Source organism: Ursus arctos, unplaced genomic scaffold (assembly GCF_023065955.2).
Source record: "Ursus arctos isolate Adak ecotype North America unplaced genomic scaffold, UrsArc2.0 scaffold_2, whole genome shotgun sequence".
NCBI classification, from domain to species: domain Eukaryota; kingdom Metazoa; phylum Chordata; class Mammalia; order Carnivora; family Ursidae; genus Ursus; species Ursus arctos.
The window spans coordinates 96,920,001-96,937,309 of NW_026622874.1; the positions used below are offsets into that span (position 1 = coordinate 96,920,001).

General features: G+C 46.1%; 1 pseudogene; it reads left to right on the forward strand.

Annotated features, from left to right (window-relative positions):
- The first annotated feature begins 12,136 nt into the window (after positions 1-12,136).
- LOC113268008 (cytochrome c oxidase subunit 5B, mitochondrial-like) lies at positions 12,137-12,573 on the forward strand (annotated as a pseudogene).
- Positions 12,574-17,309: the final 4,736 nt, after the last annotated feature.

Consider the following 17,309-nt stretch of genomic DNA (forward strand, 5'->3'; position numbering starts at 1 on the left):
TCAGCTCAGGTCATGATCCCAGGGTCTTGGGATCGAGCCCCGCATCAGGCTCCCTGCTCAGCAGAGAGCCTGCTTCTTTCTCTCCCTCTGCTGCTCCCCCTACTTGTGTTCCCTCCCTCCCTCTCTCTCTGTCAAATAAATATATAAAATCTTAAAAAAAAAAAAAAAAGATAGGTATGAGTTCCAAGGACCTTAAGATTTAGCAGTGAGTGTTAATAAAAACAAACATATTTTCTATCACCCACTCTATTTTGGCCACTGGGTTAATTAGTTTACAAACATGAACCCCTCACTCCATAGATATCATCAACCCCATTTAAGAGTGAGGGCCAGAGATGTCATAATGCTGGTGGTGAGTGGTGGGGAGACTCCTGCAGCCACAGCATTTGCAAGCAGGAAGTGCCCAGACCTCCTGCCCCCTCAGCATTAGCCTCCTCCTCACCTTGGACCCAGGACATCTTTGTTCTGAGAGCTGGGATTTCATTTCTCAGCCTAGCTAGGTGTGTCAGGGAAGTGGGATGGGGGGATTATGGAGATTCCTGGGTTGCAGTCCTTAGAGCCAGGAGGTGGCCCTAGAGGTAAGTGAGAGAGTGGTCCATGGGCCTCTAGGTTGGGAAGGTGTAGGATTGGGGGTCAGGAACAGGCACCAGGAGACAGAGGGAAGGGAAATACAGGGGAATGGCGCAATTCCTAAGGGATAGAAAAGAGAAAGCCCTGGACCCCACGATGGGTGGTACACACCCACCCTTTGGGAACAATCAGGATCTCCCCAGCCCAGCCTTGCCAGTGACAGCTGTGCCCAGAAACATGGGCTGGATGGGGGCAGGGAGAGAGAGAGTCAGAGCAGGAGGAGGGGACCGGGACAAAAGGCAGAGATGCCCCAGACAGAGGAGAGAACCCCAGGGGCAGGGGAGGGGCGCCTGAAAGAGAGAACAGAGAGAGAACCCACGAAAGTAAAGGAAGAGTCCAGAGTGGATGGAGCACCGGGGCTAGTGGGGGGGAGGGACAGAAGAGGGGTGGGGGCTCAGAAAACCAAATCAAAGGGAAGAGCCCTCCTCTGAAAAGAGGTCACGCCCACTCTCCCGATGCAAGCACCAACCCTTGCAACCTGCTTGGTCCTGGGTGGAGAGCAGCACCTGCCGGACCAGCTTCCTTTCTCCTTAATGCCTCCCGCACCCAAAGGTCCGAGGACTCCCTCCTCGGTCTCCCCTGGGGCCTCGGAGCCACGTCCCCGCACAGCCCTGCCCTAGAACATCAGGAGGCTGTCTCCAGCCCTCCTCCCATCTGCCCCCTCACCTCCGGCCCCCGTGGGGACCCTGAGCAACCAGAGGAAGCCGAGGCGCCTGAGCTGCTGCATGGGCCTGGTGCAGCGGCGGAGCGGGCGGGAGCACCGGGCGCAGCTTCAGGAGGCGGCCACGACGTACACAGCAGCGCCGGTCTGGAAGTAAAAGCTGTGCTTACCTGCCTGCTAGACGTGGGGGCTAAGCATGGGTTCACACTTGCACCGCCTACCTCACTTCTCTTCCCCCCTTCTCCAGGTATCTGACTGCATGACTGGGAAGGACACCAAGAAGGTAGGGCTAGCCCAGGAGGCGCCACACAGGGAGAGCGGCTGGTGGCCCTACGCAGAGGAGTTCCTAGGACCCTGCCTTCCCCTCCCCTGCCCCCCACCAAGAACCAGCAAAACTGGATGGAGGATACACTTGGCCAAGACCCTGGACTCTGAAGTCTGGGGCTGGCTCTCACAGCCTCTCTTTAGTTTCAGTCCTAGCTTCAGGAGAGGGACGTGAAAACTTGTTCTCCTCACTCCCTCTGCCCCTTGCTCTTCCCTCTCTCCATCCTGCCCTTAGCATGACTTGGGCTGAGACCCCATAACCAAAGCCATGGGAGCAACGCAGCGTTCAATCAGAAGTCATTTTAATATCTGAGGATCTGGGCCAGTCCCAGAAAAGAAAATGCAGATGGCCAGTGGAAATAATCAAACAAAAAGGATGTTTGGACGCAGGAGATTAGCAGCTATTAGGAAGTCTGAGTCCATTCAGTGTGGGAAAGGTGTGAAGGACAAACACTCTTACCCAGCTGGTGGGAGTGTAAGTGTGCTGGGCCGCTCTCAAAAGGCAATTTGGTGACATCTATTAAAATTTTAAATGCATGCTCAAGGACCCAGGAATTCCTCCGTTCCATCTCTGTGTGCGAGAAGGACTTCACAGCGGTACTCACAAGGGTGTTTATTGCCGTCCAGTTTATTGTGATTCCAGCAGAAACTGGAAACAACCCAAATATCCCTCAGTAGGAATCCAGAATGACTATGGAATAGTCACACTGTAGACTACCACGCTTGAATCAAAAAGAATAGAACCGTAGTCGGGGCGCCTGGGTGGCACAGCGGTTAGGCGTCTGCCTTCGGCTCAGGGTGTGATCCCGGCGTTATTGGATCGAGCCCCGCATCAGGCTCTTCTGCTGTGAGCCTGCTTCTTCCTCTCCCACTGCCCCTGCTTGTGTTCCCTCTCTCGCTGGCTGTCTCTATCTCTGTCAAATAAATAAATAAAATCTTTAAAAAAAAAAAAAGAATAGAACCATAGTGGAAAGACTCTCAGAACGGCTTGTTCAGTGAAACCGATAGACACAGTTTGGTTAAAACGCACGCATATGTATCTCCTATGAATACACACACAGACACAGACACACAGGTAAGTGCATTCAAAATTTGGAGGGAAAAAGTCTCACCTACCCCAATAACAAGGGTAAGATTAATTCAGAGAAGCGAGAAGGAACTAGGGTTCAGAATGATAATAATCAGAGAACATTAGCTCTACCTGTAGTTTTTACTTTTTACTTTGACAAAGATTCTCTCCTTGGCCAAACTCTGACCGGACTCCCCTGAGCCGTCTTCCCAACTAATCCTTAACTCTGGCCCATAGAGACTTGAACAATCACTAACACAGTTCTAAGAGCTCAAGACCACATCCCTAGGCTGACCCCAGCCTCCCTTCAAGTGCTTGCCTAAGAAAACTCAAGGCCACCAAAAGAATTTACTATTTGTCCCGGCCAACACCCAAAAATAGGCCCTCTGTCTCCCAGCCTCTGGGGAAGGGTAGGAGCCTAAATTTGATAAGCACCAGTTAGCAAACTCAGATGGGTTTCACATGGACCACATCCCCTACCCTTCCTGTTACTGTTCACTCCCGCAGTCCCCTGAGCTCCACTCCCTCCCTCCCCGCCCCCACTCTCCCTTAAATCAGCCAGCAACCTCTGTGCAAACCAGAGTTCATTCATTCTGGACTCCTTCCTACGGCAACAGTATGTTAGTGATTAAAATCTGGCCTTCCCACTTTAACTAGGGTCTGGCTCTGTTTATCCTTGACGACTTGAAGATGATGCTACGCTTTTGAAGGTAATGTAAAAGTAGTTTAGAAGAAGGACTCTGGGGGACCTGGGTAGCTCATTTGGTTAAGCGTCCAACTCAATTTCAGCTCAGGTCATGAGCTTGTGGTCATGGGACCAAGCCCCGCATTCAGTTCCCCACTCAGTGGGGAGACTGCTTGAGATTTTCTCCCTCTCCCTCCCACTCATGCTCTCTCTCTCTAAAATAAATGAATAGGAGGACGAGACAAGGAGAAGAAGGAAAAGAAGGAGGAGGGGAGGAAGAGGAGGAAGAGGAGGAAGATTCTGGAGAGACGGTGGAGGAGGAATCAGGAATTGATCTCGCCACCTGGAGAACAACTGTAACTGCACTAGCAAAATCTGTCTGATGTGACACACTTTGGTCACTGATTATAGCTTCTTTTTTTTTTTTTTTTTAAAGATTTTATTTATTTATTTGACAGAGATAGAGACAGCCAGCGAGAGAGGGAACACAAGCAGGGGGAGTGGGAGAGGAAGAAGCAGGCCCCCAGCAGAGGAGCCCGATGTGGGGCTCGATCCCACAACGCCGGGATCACGCCCTGAGCCGAAGGCAGACGCCCAACGACTGCGCCACCCAGGCGCCCCTAATTATAGCTTCTGATCACAAAGGTGCAAAGAGGCAAACAGCCATTCTTACAAGCCCTTCCCCCTCCATTTGAAATGAATTCCAGGGGATTTAAAAGGCTGACTGCAGCAGCCCCCTGGCCGAGAGCTTATGCTAAGGATGTAATAGGAAAACATGTTTGTGACCCCACCGGCTTTAGTGTGAATGTGAGAGCACGAGCAGTTGGGAACGCCCAGCTTGCTCAGGGTGGAACGCTGCCCTTCCCGAAACCCCCTCAGATAACAAGCAGCCAGGAATGCCTGGTCTGGTAAGCGGAGAACGCCACCCCAACCGAAACCTGACTGCTCTTGACAGTAGCCCACGGGGTCCATAGAAACACGTTTAAGAATAGGCCTCGCTTGGGGCGCCTGGGTGGTGCAGTCGTTAAGCATCTGCCTTTGGCTCCGGGCGTGATCCCAGCGTTCTGGGATCGAGCCCCACATCAGGCTCTTCTGCTGGGAGCCTGCTTCTTCCTCTCCCACTCCCCCTGCTTGTGTTCCCTCTCTCGCTGGTTCTCTCTCTCTCTAATAATAAATAAATAAAATCTTAAAAAAAAAAGAATAGGCCTCACTTGCTGAACGTTACATCATCTACTCCCGCGACCTTCCCCACGATGTACTACCATTCACTAGGATGTGCTACGGATCACAAGACTCCCCTTGATCGTCCCTGATTGTTTACCGCCAATAAATATGTGAGGTTGCAGCTGTTTGGGGCGATTGCACTCTTTGCGGTCGTCCCCCGCACCCACACTTTCTTTTGCAGCTAACCTGTCCGTGCCTCGTCTTTTTCCGAATCGCGCCACGGCTCCGCAGGCGGTGTTGCAGCAGCTGACCTCCTTTTCCCTCCCCTTCAGTTTTTTCTCTTTCCCCTTTGGGAGTTGCATGTTAAAGACTAGGACATTCAAAACATCTGCATATGTGGGAAAAATTAGAAAGTGACCATGCATGCTCACGGAAAGAATTAGAACAAACCTAAGAAGACCTTAGTTTATACCTTATGCCCATCTTCAGCACAGAGACACCCTACAATAACCAACAAAAACAATAATCAAAAACTCTGGGGAAGGAGGAGAATCTGAGTTCCAGAGTTACCACACTATTAGACTCAAATGTTCTGTGTCCAACAATGACAACAACAAAAAAATCAGAAGGCATACAAAGAAACAGGAAAGTATGGTACAAAGAAAAAAGAATTAAACAGAAACTATCCCTGAAGAAGACCTAATAGAAGATATACCAGGCAAAGATTTTAAAACAACTGTCTTGAGGGTGTTCAAAGAACTAAAGGAAGATACGGAGAGAGTAAAAAAAAAAAAAAAAAAAAAAAAGATGTATGAACAAAACAGAAAAATCAATAGAGAAAATCTAAAAAGAAATAAAAAAAGAGCGAGCTATAAAGCACAACAACTGAAGTGAAAAATTCATTGGAGGGATTCAAAGGCATATTTGAGCAGGAGAAGAAAGAATCAACAAACTTGAAGATAGGACCATGGATTTTTTTTTTTTTTTAAAGATTTTATTTAACAGAGACAGCCAGTGAGAGAGGGAACACAAGCAGGGGGAGTGGGAGAGGAAGAAGCAGGCTCCCAGCGGAGCAGCCTGATGTGGAGCTCGATCCCAGAACGCCAGGATCACGCCCTGAGCCGAAGGCAGACACTTAATGACTGCGCCACCCAGGTGCCCCTGGGACCATGGATTATTAAATTGGTGAAATGGGAAGAAAAAACATTGAAGAAAAGTGGATGGAGCCTAAGGAACCTGTGGGACATCATCAAATGGAACAACATATACATTCTGGGAATCCCAGAAGGACAAGAGAGAGAGAAAGGGGTAGAGAGATATTTGAAGAAATACTGGCTGAAAACTTCTCGAAGTTGATGAAAGACATAAATATAACCACCCAAGAAGCTCAGCAAACTTTAAGTAAGATGAATTCAAGGATACCCAAACCAATACACATTATAATTAAACCTTCAAAAGACAAAGAGAGAATCCTGAAAGCAGCAAGAGGGATGCAAATTGTCAAATACAAGAGATCCTCAATAGGTTTATCAGCAGATTTCTCATCAGAAACTTTGGAGGCCGGATATGTTCAAGGTGCTAAAAGAAAAAACCTGTCAGCCAAGAATCCTATATCCAGTAAAACAGTCCTTCAAAAGTGACACTCAAGACATTCTCAGGTAAACAAAAGTTGAGGGAGTTCATGACCACTGACTTGACCTTCAAGGAATGCTCAAAGGAGTCCGCCAAGGTGAAGTTAAAGGACACTAGATTTTAACTCAAATCTGTATGGAGTGATGAAGATCTCAATAAAGGTAAATACATTGGGCGATTATAAAAGCTACCAGTTTTGTAACAATGGTTTTTAACTAACACCTTTCCACATGATTTAAGAGACTAAATATTTAGGGGCACCTGGGTGGTTCAGTCAGTTAAGTGTCTGCCTTCAGCTCAGGTCATGATCTCAGGCTCCTGGAATTGAGCCACGTGGCAGGCTCCCCGCTCAGCAGGGAGTCTACTTCTCCTGCTCCCTCTATCTCTTCCCCCTATTCGTGCTCTCTCTCTTTCACTCTGTCTCACTCGCTCGAATAAATAATTTTTTAAAAAGAGAGACTAATACATTTAAATTAAAAAAAAAACAATTATTAGTGTAAGAGCTAATATTAGTGTAACTTTGATTTAAAACTCCAAAGCTTGTTTTCTACATAATTTAAGAGACTAATGCATTTAAAAGAATTATTAGTGTTTTGGGGGCACACAATATATAAAGATGTAATTTTGTGATCTCAACAACCAAAAGAGATGGTAACATAGCTATCAAGGAACAGAGTTTCTGTGTGTTATTGTAGTTAAGCTGGTATAAATTCAAATTAGAGTGTTATAACCTTAGGATGTTAAATGCAAGCCCTGTGGTAAGCACAAGTTATAGAATATACACAAGATTTAGAATGTATGCAAAAGGAAATAAGAAAAGAATTTAAATATTTCACTACAAAAAACCCCACAAAACATAAGAAAGTTATGCAGAAAATGAAAGACCAAAAAAAGCTATAAGGCGTATAGAAAACAAAGAGCAAAATGACAACAGTCCCTTCTTATCCGGAATTACTTTAGATGTAAATGGATTAAACTCTCCATTCAAGAGACAGAGATTAGCAGAATGGATAAAAACTCATGGCCCAACAGATATATGTCTGCAAGAGATCTGAGATACAAAGAGGCAAACAGATTAAAAGTGAATAGTGGATGCCAGAGGCAGGGGCAGGGGAGATGGAGAACTGCTGTTGAGTGGCCACAGAATTTCACTTTTACAAGATGAAAAGAGCTTCGGAGATGGATGGTGGTGACGGTTGCCCAGTAATGTGAACATACACGCAGGGTAATGCAGGCTGCCACGCAGGAAAGTGGAGTCTACCATGGAAGCCCCATTCAGTTAAGAAATGGATTTCACATGTGAATTCAGACCAGAAGGTGACATCAGCTCCAGCACAGGGTGACACAGTTAGGTGGTGCTCCTGTTCCAGGTGAACTGAAGAATGCAGTGGGCCCAGAGAGCTTGGAGGAGGCAGAGGTAGGTGTGGGAAGGACTACAGTCCAGGGGGGGAGCACTGGAAGGCGGAGGTCGAAATGCCACTCACCACAACTGGGGGGGGGGGTTTCTTTTTATTAGAAAAGAATACAAAATTATGAATATAAAATTAGATATGACAATCCCTAAGGCCTTGGAGTCTTTGCAGAGGGGAACCCCATAAATCCTCCTCTTCCTGGGAGGCCCAAGACTCAGGAGGTCTCAAGGGGGTTGCAAAGTGGAAAGGCAGTTGGCAAACTCACCTGGGCCAGGCCCTCTGGGAGCTCCTTGAGGCTCAGTGCCTCTCACATCTCAAGGGCGAACACGTCTTTATCCAGAGTCGCTGAAGGAACTGCAAACAAGAGGCATTGTGAATACTCACCAAGCAGTGCTGGCTAAATGCCAGACACACACCCGGACTCACCAAAATTTGGGGGACACCTTATGTTGCTCTGACCTCAGAGGGTGTGTGGTCAAGTTGGGGAAGTGAGCAAAGGAGTGGAAAGATAAATCAGCAAGATGAGGTGGCACCCAGAGCCGACAGCAGCCCCACAGAGGAGGCTCAGGCGAAGGAGTCCACGGGGAGCCGGGCCATTCTTGGTATCCTTCACTTCGATTTCTTTCTTTCTTCTTTTTTTTTTTAAAGATTTTATTTATTCATGTGACAGAGAGACAGCCAGCAAGAGAGGGAACAGAAGCAGGGGGAGTGGGAGAGGAAGAAGCAGGCTCATAGCGGAGGAGCCCGATGTGGGACTCGATCCCAGAACGCCGGGATCACGCCCTGAGCTGAAGGCAGATGCTTAACGACTGAGCCACCCAGGCGCCCCCTTCACTTTGATTTCTTAACACCTTTGACCAACTGCACAATATTAAAGCTCTTGTTTTTGGAAAGGTTTGTTCTGGTTTTTCACGAGAGTCTCCCTGGGACTGGAGCTATGTGGTCAAGCCCCAGTGTTGGCCAAGATGCTGGAAACAAAGCACAAAAAGGCCAGTTACTGTACCAAGGACACAGATGTAGATGGATCCCTGTTGGAAGGGGTCACCAGGCTCCTGGGGAGATGGATCCCAACCCAACATCAGGCTCCCTGATTCCTCCTCCTCCACCCTTTCAATTTCTTCTCCCTCTCCTACACAGACCTCTTTCTACTCCAGCCAACAGGCTTCTTTGTCTAGGTTCTCCTACCTTCCGGCCTTTGCGTGAACTGTTTCCCACAGTAGGACTGCCCTGCCTACCTCCCTTTCTCTTTCTCCCAGCCTGTGAAAATCCTACCCATTCTTTATTATGGCTTTGCTTCTCTCTCTCCTCCGCCAGGAAGCCGTGTGTGTTGAGGAGGTGACCTCTCCCACTCTTGAAATGCAATGGTGCTTACTGCTGACATCGCTCCTCAATTATCATGCAGTGGCAGGTATTAGTCATTTGAATGCCTGCCCAGAAGGGGGAGGGGAAGGCGACACCTGTGCGCCCTGAACTGGGGCAGCGGCCACTTCCCTCCTGAGCTAGCAGAGCCCCACCTCACTAAGGAGGAGACGGGCAATCTAAAACTGCTGAGTCCTCTAGCTGCTGTTGGGGAATGCCTCCTCCCCATGCTGGCCTCCAGGCTTCACGAGAAAGCTGGAAAGGAAGGAACAGAGCGGCAAGCGCCTCAGTCCCCTGTACCACCGTGCGACGCTGCAACTGGGAAACGCACCTGAGACCGAGGGGAGGCGTATGGTCCAGACATGCGTATGGCCCTAGCCAGAGTTTGAGACAAACAGTTTGAGGCCTGCTGGGGAGACTGGGGCTGAGGACTGTGAGGTTAGAGCCATCAACAGTGACACCCACCATCTGACCCCTTCCCAGCACCCGCACCTCACCCCCCAGGCCACGTGACATTAAAGTGCAGTTCACGGGAGACCAGTCAGGGGTACTGGTCTCTTTTCGAGATTCCACCATTATCACAGGTACTTGTGGGGAAACGTAAACCCAGGAAAATACAGGCTGGCACCATCCTTCAAAAGCCAAGGTTTAAGGACAAAGCGTAAAGATAAGGCCAGGGGCATGTCACTCCTTTTCACCTCACGAGTGAGTCAAGCTTGCTCGAAAGGTTAGGACAAGTGTGCTCACCGTCCCCTCCACTGTGTCCTAATCTGAATTGTGGTAGCAATTATCATGGATGGTGTCAGGTGATAGGAATCAAGGTGCTGACCAGAGCTGTCTCTGAAGTCATGGTAAGTGGGGAAGGGGGCACTGATTTGCATGATGGCGGATGAAAAGCTGACACTTGGCTTTACAACAAGTGGGAGCCAGTGGTGGCTGGCGTATTAGTCAGGAGAGCTCAGGCAGTGCTGAGATAAACAACCCTAAAGCCTCCTAATGTCTCCCAACAGCAGACATTTCTGTCCCGCTCATGCTACTTGCCCATCCCAACATCTGTGCTGTTCATTCGGGGTCCCAGGCCGACGGAGCAGCCCCCATCTGGGACTCTGCCAGTCTCACAGCGGTGGGAAATGACAGATGGCAAAACCACGAGCTGTCTCCTAAAGCTTCTTTCCAGACGTGACGTCGCATACCCTCCGCCCACATTCTGTTGGCTAAAGCGAGTCGCATGGCTGCCCTGAGCCTGACGGACAAGAACGTAAAGCCTTCACCAGAGACAGGCTCCGCACATCTGAGGCCAAGCCTGCTATCAGTGGTGCGGGGAGACAGAATCCGCCCCAGGGAGAGAAAGCAAATACACTGAACAATAACACGACCTACCGCAGCGGGGATCCTGACAGTCGCTATGGTTTATGCTAATCAGGAGCCATCGGTCCGGTGCCTCGGTGGCTCAGTCAGTTAAGCGTCCGACTCTTGATTTCAGTTTAGGTCCTGATCTCAGGGTCGTGAGATGGAGCCCTGCGTCAGGCCCCACACTGGGCGTGGAGCCTGCTTAAGATTCTCTCTCTCTCCCTCTCCCTCTGCCCCTCCCCTCACCTCTGTTCCTCTCTAGGAAAAAAAAATTTTTTTAAGAGCCATCAGTGACATTGGCAGACAGGATCAAACCCGATGGGTCTTTTTTTTATTTTTAAAGAATTTATTTATTTGAGAGAGCAAGAACGAGCACAAGAGAGTGAGAGAGAGAGCACGAGTGATGGGATGGTCAGAGGGAGAGAGGGAAACAGGGTCCCCCCCTGAGCAGGGAGCCCAATGCCAGACTCAATCCCGGGAACCTGGGACCGTGACCTGAGCCGAAAGCAGATGCTTAACAGACTGAGCCACCCAGGTGCCCCATTTAATGCAATTTTAATGAAGATCCCAACAGGGTTGAATTTTCTTCATGGACACAATTACCTTAAAGTCCACGTAGATGAATAAATGTCTAACGATATACTGGAAAATTATGAAAAATAATTGTGTCTTGTCATATATTAAAATTTACTACAACAAAAAACAAAAACAAAAAATTAAAACAAAAACCAAAACCGCACTGTTTTAAGTTTTAAAAGCATACCATAAAACGACTGCAATCCAAACAGTATGATGTTATGCTAAGAACGAGCAATAGACCCACGCATGAAACGGAATGGAAAAGCCTGAAATAAATCCCACCATTTCAGACACAACCAAGGTGGAATTTAACTCAGAGGAGAGGATGGTTTATTTAATAATGGCACTGAATATCCCCATAGCAGAAAATAAGTTAGATCTTTACCTTACAACATTGGATTTTAAGGCAAACTCAAAAACATAAGAAAAAAATAAACTTTCTAGGGAAAAATCTAGGAGGCTCTTCATACAACTTGGGAGCTGAGGAAATTATTTTAATCAAAACGAGAGCCCCAAAAAGTACAAAAGTAAAATTCCACATTCCTACTACATAAAAAAGTAACGTATCAAAACAATACAAAATAGACGAAGAATAGACTGGGGGACTTTTTTGCAATGTGGATGACAGATAAGAGGTTAGTATTCGTAATATACAAAAAGCATTTACAAATTTATATTTAAAAAACACAAATCGGGGGCACCTGGGTGGCTCAGTCAGTTAAGTAGCCAACTCTTGACTTTGGCTCAGGTCATGATCTCAGGGTCCTGAGATGGAGCCCCCTGCTGGACTCCGTGCTCAGTGGGGAGTCTGCTTCATGATTCTCTCTCTCCCTCTCCCCACCGCCCCCTCCAGTCTCTCTCTCTCTCAAATAAATTAATCTTTTTAAAATAAACACACAAATTGGGGCGCCTGGGTGGCACAGTGGTTAAGCGTCTGCCTTCGGCTCAGGGCGTGATCCCGGCATTATGGGATAGAGCCCCACATCAGGCTCCTCCGCTATGAGCCTGCTTCTTCCTCTCCCACTCCCCCTGCTTGTGTTCCCTCTCTCGCTGGCTGTCTCTCTGTCGAATGAATAAATAAAATCTTTAAAAAAAAAAAAACCACACCAATTGTTCAACCCTATCCTCATGGGCACTGTGTATTTAATGTCTCCAAAGATACTTTCAGAATCTCGACAGTATGCTTTTGTTGGTTGTTTAAATGTTCTGGAGTATGTTTGTCTTATTTCGTTTTGTAATTAAGCCATAACTGATGCACATTGTACCACGTAATGATTCGGTGTATGTATGTACTGGAAGTGCTGCTGTTTGTGGTGGGCACGGTGACTTCAAGGTTACTTCCCAGAGTCAGAGCACTGGCAGCACAGGATCTCAGGGACCGTGGTCCCAGTGGAGTTGCCGCGGTGTTCCACGGCATCTGGAGGCCATGTTCCTACTGACAGCGAGCAGGCAAGTGGGCTGGAGAGGGAGGTTCTGATGGCTCCACGGAAGGGACTGGACCCATACAAGATGCTAGCCTCGAACGCAGCTTCGGGCACCGAGGAAGACCCTGACTTAGTCCCCATCTATCGCCAACAAGTGAACAGTGGGCTGCATCCGCGAGGACGATACTGCCATCATCTGCTTCTGGCTGCACGAAGGTGAGACCCGGCGATGCCCTGACTGCGGAACCCATGACAAGCCGGTGCCCCAGCAGCTGACCCACTGAGCCTCGGCACTAACTTACTCAAAACGGACTGTTTTAAGTTTCTTCCTTCCAGGAAAGACTAGCCATGGCATCGGCTGCTTCTCCCATAAAATAGATCTATAGATGTAGACGGTGCAATGATCACAGTAAGTGTAGTTAACGTCCATCCCTACACACGGCTCCACAAACCTTGTTCTTGTGATGAGAGCTCTTAAGGTCTATCCTCTTAGCAACTTTCAAATACGAAGTACAGCCTGGTTAACCACAGTCACAACCCCAGGACTGACTTATTCTGTAACCTTTTGACCCACTTTGCTCGTTTCACCCACCCGCCACGCCCCACCTCTGGCACCCACCAATCTGTTCCCTGTATCAATGAGATCAGTTTTGTTTTGTTGGGTTTTTTTTAGATTCCACATATAAGTAAGATCACATGGTACCTGCCGTTCTCGGTCTGAGTTATTTCACTTAGCATAATGGCCAGAAGGTTCAGGTGTGTTGTTGCAAATGGCAGGATTTTTCTTTTCTATGGCTGAATAGTGTGTGTGTGTGTGCGTGTGTGCGTGTGTGTGTGCGTGTGTGTGTGTGTGCGTGCGCGTGTGCGTGACATTTTCCTTATCTACTCATCCACTAACGGACACAGGCTGCTTGCATGTCTTGGCTACTGTTTTCAAGTTAGTGTTTATTGTTTCCTTTGATAAATCCCCAGAAGTGCGATTGCTGGATCATATGTCAGTTCTATTTTTAATTGTTTGAGGAACCTCCATACTGTTTCCATAGTGACTATACCAGTTTGCATTCCCACCAACAGGGCACAAGGTTTCCTTTTTCTCTACATCGTCACCAACACTTGTTATTTCTTGTCTTTCTGATACTAGCTGTTCTTTTTTTTTTTTTTTTAATGGTTTGGTTGCAGCACTGATTTTTTTTTAAGATTTTATTTATTTAGTTGACAGAGATAGAGACAGCCAGCGAGAGAGGGAACACAAGCAGGGGGAGTGGGAGAGGAAGAAGCAGGCTCCCAGCAGAACCTGATGCGGGGCTCGATCCCAGAACGCCGGGATCACGCCCTGAGCCGAAGGCAGACGCTTAACGACTGCGCCACCCAGGCGCCCCTGATACTAGCCGTTCTAACAGGTGTGAGGTGAGATCTCATGGCGGCTTTGATTTGCATGTCCCTGACGTTGAGCGTCTTTTCATGCACTTGGCAGTCGTCTGTATGTCTGTAGTATGTCTATGATATAGGAACATCATGGGCAAAATGTTTTTCACTATATTTTTTGAAACCTCTGTTTCCATGTGAAGTTTATTCCGTGTGAACTTTGTCCCATGAATCACGCTCTCTCTCCTTCGTTGTTTTATGCATGCAGAGTGATTTCTAGAATAAAACCAAGTGTTTAGCTCACACTACTCAGGAACCTAAGATCACAAAGTGACATTTCAGGTCTGTTTTTAACTTTCTTATTGACAATTTCACTTTATCACCCCTGCTTTCATACAGTCTCTATAAATTCATCACAGGCTTTATGATTTAATGCAAACACTTTGCCTTGAGAAAAGGAAGTAGGGGGAGGGAGGGAGAGAGCCAGAGCCAGTTTCTGCTCATAATATGACTTAATACGCTATTGTTTCAGATCCTAAAGAGGACAAAGATCCTAATTGATGTAAGCATGGGATTTATCCCCTTAGGAGAAATGCTCACATTGAGTCAGAGAAATGAATGCCACCAGTTATGGATTGATGGGGTTTAAAAAATCAAAACCCACAGAAATCTTGTGCAAACATTTCTCACGTGATAATTGATTTCTAAATACAGTGTATAAGGAAGTCCACATCAGCTTGAGGATTTTTTTGATGGTTCGACAAAGTGATATCAAATCAGGGAAATTGAAACTTACCTTTGCCTGACATTTATTTCTCTCTTATACAGTTCTCATCCTGGAGTCTGGTGTATCAGGGAGTTCTGTTAACACAAGCCTATCCCACACGGTCAGCCCTGGAACACTGCTGCCTTCCTGTAAACACAGAGGGTGCCGTTAACGTCAACAGAACACCGAATGGCAAACACTCACCTAAACCACGACTGAAGCTTTGAACCAAACTAATGACGCTGAACCGTTTGCTGAGTAGCAGGGGCCGTAAGCAGCCACGCAGGCTTGACTTCCTAGGAGTTACAGTCTTGCTGCTTCCAAAGTCTGCTTTGGTTTGGTTTGGTTTGGTTTGTTTTCTGGTTGGAAAAGTTACTTCTGGAAAGCACAGGTTTTCTCCTAGCATTGTTTGTTTATTTAAGAAATTAATGGGGGGACCTGGCTGGCTCAGTCCGTAGAGCATGAAACTCTAGATCTCAGGGTTGTGGGTCCGAGCCCCATGCTGGGTGTAGAGGTTACTTAAAAGGAAGATCTTAAAAAAAGAAGGAGAAGGAGAAGAAGAAGGAGGAGAAGGAGAAGAAGAAGAAGAAGAGGAAAAAGAAAGAGAAGAAGAAATTAATGTACAATTCACCTTTGGGCTTTGGAGAACCTCAGTTCTTGCTGAGTTTGGGGTCTGGTTTTCTTGGGGTTTTTTTGTTTTGTTTTTTTTAAGATTTTATTTATTTGACAGAAAAGACACAGCAAGAGAGGGAACACAAGCAGGGGGAGTGGGAGAGGGAGAAGCAGGCTTCCCACTGAGCCCGATGTGGGGCCCGATCCCAGCACCCTGGGATCATGACCTGAGCTGAAGGCAGACGGCTTAACGACTGAGCCACCCAGGCGCCCCGTCTTGGGGTTTTTTTTCTCTCCTAATATCTAGATCAACCTCCAACTCCAACCATGCTGGTAAATGCTGTTGCCCCCAAATCTCTGGAATGTTTTAGAAAGAAAACTGGTTTTTCCTTGTTGGTGATCTTAAAAAGTATGCTTAGCAGTTTTATTTATTAAAATAAAACTTAATTAAAATACTATTAAGTACCATTCTTTAACTGTAATCTTAAGTATCTATAGTATGTGGTCTTAGTGAATTTGTTAAAGTGTGTATTTTATTTTAAAGTAAAATCTAAGATAAAATATACACTATACACATAGAGACCTAGGAAACTTAGTTTGTAGGGTACAGTGTTGGGTTGCTAACTGTTCCGGGTAACATTTATGTAACATTTTTCTTTCCTAGAAATCGCTTTTACAATGTAGTTCTACTTTGATGATGTGAATGAATGTATATTTAAAAATATATATATTACCAGGTCCAGTAGTATTATTATACTTTATACTACACGGAATGTAGTCCAATGGGTTTTAAATAAAACACTGTTGACTGGACTATTATAGCAAATCCTTTTTTCTCAAGCTCACATGCACCATTCACCAAGATAGACCATGTCGTGGGCCATAAAACACATGTTAACAGATTTAAATAGAAATCATAAATGTCTGCTCTCAGACCAAAATGCAATTAAACTAGAAATCAATAACAGAAAGATAACTGGAAAAATCCCAACATATGTGGAGATCTAACAACATACGTCTAAACATCACGAGTCAAAAAAATCTCAAGAGAAATTTTAAAATATGCTTAACAAATGGAAATGGAAACACAACTTATCATAAGTTGTGGGATACAGCAGAAGCAGTGCTTAGAAGGAAACTTATAGCACTGAATGCATACCTTAGAAAAGAAAGTCCCGAAATCAAAAAGTTTAGAAATTAAATAATGACACATCTTACAACTTGAACATCCTAGATTCAATGGAATATGGTAGAGCAGACAACATTCTCTGATCTTAATGCAATAAATCTGGAAATTAGTAACAAATCCATTAAAAAATAAACGCTATCACCTGGAATTTTAAAACCCTTTCTTAAAAACTCTTGAGACAAAGTGGAGGTATAAACCCAAATTACGGAACATCTAGAAAACAGAAATAATGAGGAGAATACACAAAAGGCCATGGGATACAGCTAAAGCAATGTTCAGAGGAAAATTCATAGCATGTAAGTAATTACATCAATAAATAAAAAATGAGAAGAAATGAATTAAATTCCAACTCAGAAAAGTGGGGGGCCTTAAACAAATGAAAAGATGCTCAAACTCACTCATAATAAGAGGAATAGAAATTAGAGCTCTACTGAAACTGAGGGCCTCAGAGGGAAGGGGGTGGGGGAATGGGATAGACTGGTGATGGGTAGTAAGGAGGGCACGTATTGCATGGTGCACTGGGTGTTATACGCAACTAATGAATCATTGAGCCTTACATCGGAAACCGGGGATGTACTGTACGGTGACTAACATAATATAATAAAAAATCATTAAAAAAAAAGAAAGAAATTAAAGCTATACTGAAACACCAGTTGCCTCTTAAATGATTTGAGCCATGATTTGAAAAAGAAAAAAGCAAACAAAAGAAGGAAAGACAAAATCTAACAGACTGTGTTGGCAAGACTACAGGAAACCTGTCACTTTCATTGTTGGAACAACACCAGTCTAGGAATTTATCCCAGGGTACACTTGCAACATTGCAAAAGAATTTATGTACAAAGTTTGTAATAGCAAGTAAACTGAAAATTTAAATATCCCTTAGTGGGGGGGGGGCAAATTAAATTGAGTAAAGTCCATGCAATATAAAATATGCAGCTTTTCATTAAAAGGAGGGAAACAGGGGAGCCTGGATGGCTCAGTTGGTTGAGCGTCTGACTCTTGATTTCAGCTCCGGTCTTTACCTCAGGGTCGTGAGAGCAAGCCTGGCATGGGCTCCACGCTCAGCGTGGAGTCAGCTTGGGATCCTC